Raw genomic sequence first — 9165 nt, 5'->3', positions numbered from 1 at the left:
CATGATCCCTCCAAAAATATCTTGAACCAATTCTTAAAGGCTGTTGCAAAGGGTCTGTTAAAAAGTGTGATGACCTATAGCAGCTATGTAGTGAATGGTTATAAGTTTTACACTAAAAGTTATGGTTCGGATGAATAGTGGTGTGTGCATAAAGAGTGTTAATTACAGTATTGATGAGAGTGACTACTATGGACAGTTGATTGAAGTTATATTCCTGGAGTACTCGAGATTACCAATCAAAGAACTTTCTTATTTAAATGTGATTAGTTTGATCAGATACCAAATGTGGAAACAAAGGTTCATCAACAATATATTCTTGTTGAAGTTAATCATAAGCGATCCTTTAATAAATATGAACCATTTGTTCTTGCTATTCAAGCCGCTCAAGTCAATTATACGACATATCCTAATTTAAGGTGTGTGACAAGATTGATTGATGGGTAGTTTTCAAAATAAAAGCTAGGTCTGTTGTGGAGCTTCTTGAAATAAGGGAGATAACTGTCCTATCACAAGATGCACCTTTTCAACAAAATGAAATGGAAGTTCCATCAATACAAATAGATGTTGATGATGCACAACAGTCTTTGAATGATCCAAATGGGATATTAATTGAAATTGATGATGAGGAAGTTGAGGATGAAGAGGAGCCTCAGCTTGACACAGAAACCGATGATGAAGATTATGAAGAGAGTGAATAACGGTATTTGTGTGAATGAATGTTTAATTTTTTTTTATTTTTGTAAATGAAGTTAGAAAATAATGATGTTAAAAATTATATAATTTTTTTTTGAAGGATGAGAGGGATCAGTCGAAGAGGAGGGTCTAGAGCTGACAGAGGAAGGAGAATCGAGTCTTCTAGGCTAGTCCTTCATACAAAAGGTGATGGTGATATGCATGGAGAGCCATGTACGCCAGCTGAGGTTGATACTTCTTCACCTTCTACAGCATGATTATTGTTACCATATGCTCCTACAGTTGTCTCATCCACTCTCTGCTAGTGGAGCACCCACAGTGGATGCTGAAGGTCCATCTGCTACTCTAACATCATCTTCAGATACATTATCTCATGATCGTCAAAATAAAAAATCAATCATAATGTAATCAATAATAAGTATTAATATTTTTAATTAAATTTTATATGATATTTAATTATTTTTTATTGATGCTAATCATTTGTGCAATCTGTTGTTTTTTCTAACACATTAGAACCTCTGAGATATGTGCTCGAAAGATAACATCAATTTTCAAAAAAAAGCTGGATGAGGATGGACGTTGCTAGAAGATCATCTCTCAAGAAATAAAGAATTTCTATTGGAAGAAATTTCAGGTAATAAATAATTTAATCAAATATAAGATATTATGCTTGTCCGTAATTGGGTTAAAACAAGAGTTGAATTTTTTTAAATAAAAATTATAAATATATTTTATTAATAATTTGTATGAAATATATCTATAGTTTAGTTGATTTGATCTGATAGCATACATGAAATGTGTCAATCTATAACTTAGTTGATTTTATGGTCATTTTTCCATTACTTGTTCACCATTGGTTTATGGACAACCTATCTCTGCACAATAAATATTACTTAATGATTCTAATTGTTCATGTCTGATCTTGAACAATTGGATGAAAAATCAAACTCACTGTGTATAATTCTCTATGGTCGATTATCAACTTAAGCAATAACCCATCAACATGAACATGATGATGGACTTATATAGAAAGTGATCCAAAGCCATCAAATTTCACAGCCAAGCTTCTATTTATTTTATTTTTTTAAAAATTTTTGTGTTGAATATTCTTACATGGGATGTTATTGTTTTTTATTTGTTTGTTTTACTACAGAGACATTTTGAGTGGGATAAGATCATAACCTCAAAGATTTAGATAGACTGGAGATATAAAGCTGGAGAGCGATACAGTGCCCTCATGCATTTCATGAGGAAGTTGAAGGAGAAGCCTATACATGTCTTTGATACTGCATGGCAAAGATGGAAGGAGGAATGGACCAAAAAAGATTTCAAAGCTCGTAGCGATCAATTTAGAGCAAATCGCCTCAATGAGACCGGTGGACCAGGATCTGAGATATCTTGCCATACAAGGGGCTTTATTTCCCATACATGACATGCTCAGAGATTTGTGAGTTAATTTTTTTATGTTTATTCATGAGTCTATTGATTTTAATGCAAGTTATTTAAATTGATGAATTTTTTCAGCGAGAGAAGCATGGTAGAGAACCTCTCCCACATGAGCTATTCACGGTGACCCATACTAGGAAGGCCAATGGTGAACTTATTGATGGATGGACAAAGACTATTTATGTAAGTGAATAAGCATTTGAATTGACTATCTTTTAATATTTGCACTGTGAGATAAATTTTGAAGATAATATTTAATAATTGATATGATGCAGGATCGCTATAATATGCTTAAGGAGCAGATGTCTCAGCCACAAGAGGGATGCAGTGAGCCTCCTATTGTAGATGAGAGACAGCTTTGGTCTGAGGCCGTTGGGGAAGAGAAGAAGTGTAGAGTGTATAGAGTGGGTTCTCAGGATCTGCTTTTTATCTTCAGTCATCTTACAGATCATCCTCAGCTACGTCATCTCGCATGCATTCAGAGGCATTGGAGAATGAGCTTCAACAGCTGAGAGAGAAATTGATAAAGTAGAATCAGCAGCTTCAGGAGATCGTTGTTGCAAATCAGGAGTTTCAACAAACTGTTGCCACGTTGAAGGAGCAGAATGAAGAGCGAAATGAGAGAGAGCAGAGGTTGTAAGATCGGATGCGTCAAATGGAGGAGATAATGCAGCGGATGATTAGCTACTCAAAGTTTATATCCTCATATCCAGATACTCCACCAGATGATGTTGTTGAAGATGATGATGATGATAGTTAGATTTTAGATTTTTCTTTTATCAGACTATTTGATGTATTTAAATTTTAATGCAACATTAATCTATTATTTGTATTAATAAAATATATTTTTTATCATATTTAAATTTTTTAATTGAACATTGGACATAAAATACAGGATTAAGTAAAAAATTATAAATAAAAAATTTTATTTTTTTTATCTCTATAAATTTAGAAATAGAATAGAAATAGAATTTCATTTTTGATTAGAAATGGATTACAGTTCTGCTTCTAAAAAGTAATTTTTTTTTATTTTTATCTGATTTGAAATGAAATAAAAATAAAATTTTTATTTCTAATTAGCAACAAAAGTTATTTCTATTTCTAATTAGCAACAGAAACTACTTTCATTTCTAAATAGAAATCGAAAGATATTTCATTTCAAATTAGCAACAAAAATTATTTTCATTGCTAATTTGAAATAAAAAATATTTTCATTTCCATTTAGAAATAAAATTTTTATTTCTAATTAAAAAATAAAATATTTCATTTCTATTTAGCTACAAAAGTTTTTTTTCATTTGAAATTAGCAACAGAAATATTTTTATTTCAAATTAGCAATAGAAAAATATTTTGTTGCTTATTTAAAATGAAAATATTTCTGTTGCTATTTTAAAATGGATATATTTTAGTTGCTAATTTGAAATAAAAAGAGTTTCATTGCTAATCAATTTATAAATTTAAAAACAGACGCAAAATTTATTTCTGATAGATTTTGCGATGGGATAAATAGAAACATAATTTTTTTATTTCTATTCCATTGCTAAATAATTTAGCATGAAATTCTCTTATTTAGAAATAGATTTTTTTGTTTCTAATGTTGTTTTTTTCTTATAGTGAGTGATGCTGCTGAATCTGTCGAATATGGTGGTATAGGAGAACTATTGGATGATTTACATCAGGATGCTTGTTCAAATATACGTATGAGTACTAGTATATCTAAAGATAATTCTGATCATGAACACAATATCCATCCAGGGGTAGAAGGAACTTCTGAACAGTTTGCTAAGCTTAAAACGGATGCACGAGAGCTACTCTATCCAAATTGTACAAAGTTCTCCAAGTTAGAGTTTTTTATAAAATTACTTCATATTAAAATCATGAACTGATGGAGTCAGAAGTTATTTAACCAAAATTTGATATTGATTAAAGCAGCTCTTCCCGATGGGGAGAGACTTTTGAAATCATATTTTGAAGCAAAAATATACATGCAAAAATTAAACTTGACTATATTCTTATACATGCCTGTAAAAATGACTGTATATTATTTTATAAGGATAACGAATAGACAACTGAATATCCAAAATACGGTGAGCCTAGGTACAAAATCGATAACAAGAAAGAAAAGAAGATATCTTAAAAGATTTTGAGATATTTTTCATTGATTCTAAAACTTCAAAGGTTGTATATATTTACAAAGACAGCAAAAGAAATGAGATGGCATCATGAGCAGCAGATTTTGGAGGAGAACATACTTAGCCATCCGACCGACTTTGTAGTATAGAAAGACTTCAATGCAAAGCATCCATACTTTGTAAGTGACCCACACAATATCCGACTTGGTCTAGAGACAGATGAATTTAATTCTTTTGTAATTTGAGTACTTCCTACAACATATGGCCTGTGATGCTAGTTGTATATAATGTGTCACCTTGAAAGTATATGAAAGAACTATTTATTTTTATGTCACTGTTGATTTCGGATCTGAAAGCACTAGGTAATAAAATTGATGTATTTCTACGATCGTTAATCGATGATCTGAAGGAGCTATGTGAAAATAAAGTACAGGCATATGATTCTGTGAGTCGAAAGAATTTTAAGTTGCATGCTTTAATTTTATGGATCATAAATAATTTTTCTGCATATGAAAATATATCTGGATGGAGCATCAAAGGATATTTGGCATGTCTAATATGCAACAAGGATACATCCTTCTTATATTTAAAGCATTGATGGAAAATATGCTTCATGGGTCATCGATGGTTTGTACCTGGTAATCATTTTTGGAGGATCTGTTACAATCAATACTTTGATGGTAAGTCCGACCGACGTCCGTCGCCTAAGAATTTAAGTGGAGTAAAAATTTTAGAATAATTTGAAATCATTGAAAATGTTTAATTTGAGAAAACATCGGATACTCGCAAACGAAAGCATACTGAAGCTGAGCTGAATTGGACGAAGCGAAGCATCTTTTTCGAACTACTGTATTGGAAGCAGCTACTACTTCGTCATATTCTGGATGTAATACACATTGAGAAGAATATCTGTGATAATATCATCGATACTATATTGAACATTCTAGAAAAAATAAAAGATAGTACAAAAGCTCGTCTTGATTTGTAGAAAATGAGAATCCGACCGGAGTTGCATTTAGTTCGTCAAGGTGATAGATTTTTTATACCACCTGTATGTTATTCGCTGTTTGGTGAGGAAAAGAAGAGTTTCTGTGAATGGTTCAAAATTGTAAAGTTTCCTAACGCATACGCTTCAAACGTATCGCAGTATGTTGCGAAGAACGATGATAATATCTCTGGAATAAAAAGTCACGACTCCCATATGATGATGCAATGCTTGCTTCCTGTGATTATGCATGGCTATTTGGATGGTGATGTTCAAACTGCATTGATTGAGTTGGGAGTGTTCTTTCAAGAACTGTGTTACCAAAAATTGAAGATTAACTTACTTGAGAAGTTTGAGAAGGATATTGTACTCATTCTTTGTAAGTTAGAAAAAAAATTTTTACCATCATTTTTTATTGTTATGGTGCATCTGACTATTCATCTTCCAAAGAAAGTTCTTTTGATCGGATCGGTACATTATCGGAGGATGTATCATATTAAAAGGTAAAAAAATTATACGCACTTTATCATATCAGTTATAAGATGTAAATATATTTTTAAAATTTAAATTTATTTTTATTTATAAATTTTTATATATCCTAAAAATATATGTGTGCAATAAAGCACGGTCTGAAGGATCTATAGCAGAAGTATATGTAGCTACGGAGTGTGTCACGTTCTGCTCGATGTATCTTGACGATATCGAAATAAGATTCAATCATACAGATCGTAATGTAGATCATAAATTGGGTGATAATGAACCATACTGTCTATATTTAAACAAATGGTTCGATCCATTGGTGGAAGGAGATATGAATTTATGGATGTGAACAAGCTATCCAAGGCATATTTTTATATTCTAAATAATTATGAAGAAATTGAAGGTTTCATTGAGTAAGTACTATCTTAGCATACTATTTAATATTCTAAAAAATTTTTATATTGATATAAAATTAAAAATCATGACTTGTTGCAGTGAGCACAAGAGTATACTATACAGAGAGAATAATATAGATGCTAATGATCGATATAGGAGAAAATTTACAAAATGATTTGGTGATCTTGTAAGTTGTACTAGTAATATGTTATTTTTAATAATTATCAAAATAATTATTTGAACCAATATAATTTTTTATGTTATGGTGTAGATGAACTATAAGTATTTCAATAAAGAAGAAGGTGCGATCGATGAGTTGTATGATTTAGCATGTGATTCCGATCGAAAGGTTAACCATTATGCATCCTGTATCATTGGAGAAATGAGATTTCGCACAAGAAAGCTTGAGATGCAACAACAGACTCAGAATAGTGGGATTGCTACGATAGGATATGAAGAAGAAGAAAAGATTGAATATTATGGTGTACTGATAGATATTATAGAATTAAAGTATGGGTCCAGTAATTCTATATTCTTATTTCAGTATGAATAGTGAGATATTAGCAATAAAAATATCAGTATTCATATCTATCCACACTTTATCAGTGTAAATTTTACAATAACATGGTACCAGAATGAGTCATATATATTAGCAACTCAAGCAAAACAAGTAATATATTTGAAGGATCTAAAGTATCAAGGTAATTGGTATGTTGTACAAAAAATAATACCTAGAGATGTATATGACATACAACCCGATTAGAGATGGATGAAATTTTAGATTTATATGAAGAGAAAATTTTTCTGCAGGAAGAACAAATATTAATCGAGCTTCTTGTTGATGAAGAACTTGTAATGACTCCTTTGAATAGGATTGATCTGCCGTCCAACAAAATTGAAGCTAATTTTATATTTAATCTTGATAAGTCAGAGGGCGACGATCAGTTTATAAATGACGATGAGAAAGAAAATGATACATATATCAATTATTATGATTTAGAGGAGAATCTACACATCAAGGAAGATACAAATATTGATGAGTAGATCTATATTCATTGTTCAATCTTCTCTTGCCATAATAGTATGCGATATAATTCTATTCATGAGAATATAATTTATTTTTTATTATTATTGTTCAATATTATATTCATTTATATGTCAAAAATTATAAGTATGGCACCAGGAGACAAACGACGATGTTTGCATTTGTTGTCTAGTCCGAAGGCTGAGGCACCTTCATCGATTTCACTATCGCACCAGCTTCATCGTCAGAGGATCCTGCACTGACAGGTCTCAGTGAGACGGGTTCGAGTGAGGTGGGTCTGAGTGGTATTATTATATTTTTTATATAATAAAATTTAATTTTTTTATTTAGATAGCTATCATACTAATGATTTATTTATTATTGTTTCTGGTCAGTCTCCGCTAGTAGTGAGGCAAGGGCGAGGTCCATCGAAGAACCTCACTCTAGAGCATTGGAGATGCGAGCACATGGGATAGCATCTCTTATCGAAATACCATCCGACTACACCAGGCCTATTAGGGGATGGTGCGAGCCGTGGCAGATCGAGCTGAGCATCATATGCCGCAACTATGCCCGAATGACATTTTTCGATTGGTGTCACGTTGTACCGGCTCAGAGAGATATTTTCTACATCCAGTTATAGATAAAATAAATTATACTGTAAATATTTAATTAACATGATATTCTTCTAATATTTTTATTGGCAGAGTGTATTTGATATTATTGATTTTGAAAAGGATCGTGTGTAATGAGCTTTGGACACTTATTTATCTTTACGTTTCAAGGAGTATCGCCACCACATCCATCAGTACTGGTACCATATGATGCAGGATCATGGGATGGAGGTAGCACGGCAGCGGCTCTATGACAGTATCACTATGGATGATTGGACTATCATATATCGATATTATGAGGATCCGGCATATCAAGTTATATATCCAAACTTTTTTTTTAGAGTTTAATGATTGAATCATTTATTCTTAAATTCAGTTTGTTACCTACTAATTTGACTGCTAACTGTATAGAGAAGATGTGTCCAAAACGTCGCGAGTTGGACTAAACAGATGGTACCGCATTATGGAGATTCGAGGTCATTCGCTCTCACCTGAAGCAGATGGTAAGTAATTTCTAATTAGTATATAATTTTCTAGATATTTAAAAAAATTTTAATTAATTATTCTCAAATTACAGAGAGATACTGAGAGTGGCGAGCTTCCTGGTAGGATCGATATCTACCAGCGGATCCACCAGCGACGATCAAAAAAATGGACAATAAGGAGCCAGGAGCCCTTTGTAAGTTTTTTTAATTATTTTTTTCATTCACAGTTTAATTTTCAGCATGAAATTAAAATAGCTATAATTTTAATTTTTAAGACCGTATGTAGACATCAGATCCCACCTATCTCTGAGGACTCGACCGTACCACAGATGATGAGATCTGTGATCAGATGCTTGGTATGAGATCCTGTTATATTAGGAGTCTAAGGCAGGGATTACTGCTCCCTCATCCTCACGTTCGTCCAGGACTGACATTCATGCTACCTACAATGCTTGACTGATGGAGGTACAGAGACAGACTGAGCAGCGAGCTGATCAGTTAACTACACACATCAATGAGTACCAACAGCTTCAGATCCAGATGATGAAGTGAATGGCGCAGTGGAGTAGATGGTGCAGCTGATGAGACAGCAGTAGGCCGACCTGAGCTCATCCGAGCACTCTTCTTCTCCAACCCATTCTCCTTCTGTAGATACCAATACTTGATGACCTATTTATGTAGTTTCTTATTTTTATTTTAGACCTCTTATAATTTTAATTTAATATAATAAAATAATAAAATTTATTTATAAATTTTTTATATAAATTTTTTATTTTAATTTTTAATTTTTAATTTATAAAATATATTATAAATATAAATTAAATATATATATTCATAAATTATTTTTAAAAAAATATCTATAAATTATTAGCAATAAAATTATTTTTGATGAAATATTAGTCATCAAAAA

The sequence above is a fragment of the Elaeis guineensis genome, chromosome 1 (assembly GCF_000442705.2).
Source record: "Elaeis guineensis isolate ETL-2024a chromosome 1, EG11, whole genome shotgun sequence".
NCBI lineage: Eukaryota > Viridiplantae > Streptophyta > Magnoliopsida > Arecales > Arecaceae > Elaeis > Elaeis guineensis.
Note: the sequence above shows the minus strand (reverse complement) of the source record.